Source organism: Rhagoletis zephyria, unplaced genomic scaffold (assembly GCF_001687245.7).
Source record: "Rhagoletis zephyria isolate East Lansing unplaced genomic scaffold, Rhagoletis_zephyria_1.1 Rzeph_scaffold_02442, whole genome shotgun sequence".
Classification (NCBI taxonomy): Eukaryota; Metazoa; Arthropoda; class Insecta; order Diptera; family Tephritidae; genus Rhagoletis; species Rhagoletis zephyria.
The window spans coordinates 21,096-21,822 of record NW_016159526.1 but is presented as its reverse complement, the minus strand read 5'-3'; the positions used below and the strand labels follow the sequence as shown (position 1 = coordinate 21,822).

General features: G+C 32.0%; 1 pseudogene; it reads right to left on the bottom strand.

Annotated features, from left to right (window-relative positions):
- The window catches only part of LOC108366903 (fructose-1,6-bisphosphatase isozyme 2-like), a 56,355-nt pseudogene that overhangs the window by 54,166 nt on the left and 1,462 nt on the right, over window positions 1–727 (bottom strand).

The window sequence follows — 727 nt, the reverse complement described above, 5'->3', positions numbered from 1 at the left end:
ATTAGTTAATCAAATTTTTTTTCCTCAGCAACTGTAAGTACGTTATAAAAATAAAAGTTAAATTTGAAATAACTAAAAAAAAATGAATGAAAATTCAGCTGGCCGTGGGACTCGCACCCACGACCTCGCCGCTCGCTTAATCCGCATAACTGCCGCCTGTCAAGGCACAATTTTGATCGAATCAACTGCGCCGTTAACCTAGAATAACGCTGCCGTCTGTCTATGCTTTATTTTTTACTATTTGAACTTAATTTGCCCTGTACTTTTAGTTTACTTTTATAAACATATATACATACATAGGGCAGTCCTTTAAAATATGAAAATCATTGTGCCCGCTTTTATTTTGTTCTCGTAAAAATAAAGGCATCTATGAAAATTCCAAAAGTAAAAAAAAAATAGTGGTGCTAGCAAAGTTGAAGTTTTTTTAAATCGCAAATATTTAAAAAAATTTGACTTTGTCCAGCTATAACTCAGCGAGTTTACGAATTTAAATGGAAATGTCTCAACACGCGAAGCTGGTCAAAGTCAACACTTTTTTTGGGGATTTATAAAAAATTAAAATTTTTTCAAATCCAAAATTTTTTAAATTTTCAAACTTTCGTAGCTGTATTTATTTTGTACGTAGAACAGGACCTTAATGTTGAAATTTTAAGGATCACCTTCATATGTACATTAGATTGGTCCAATTTTTGTATTGGGGGTAAAAATGTCATCCTAGAAAATGGGG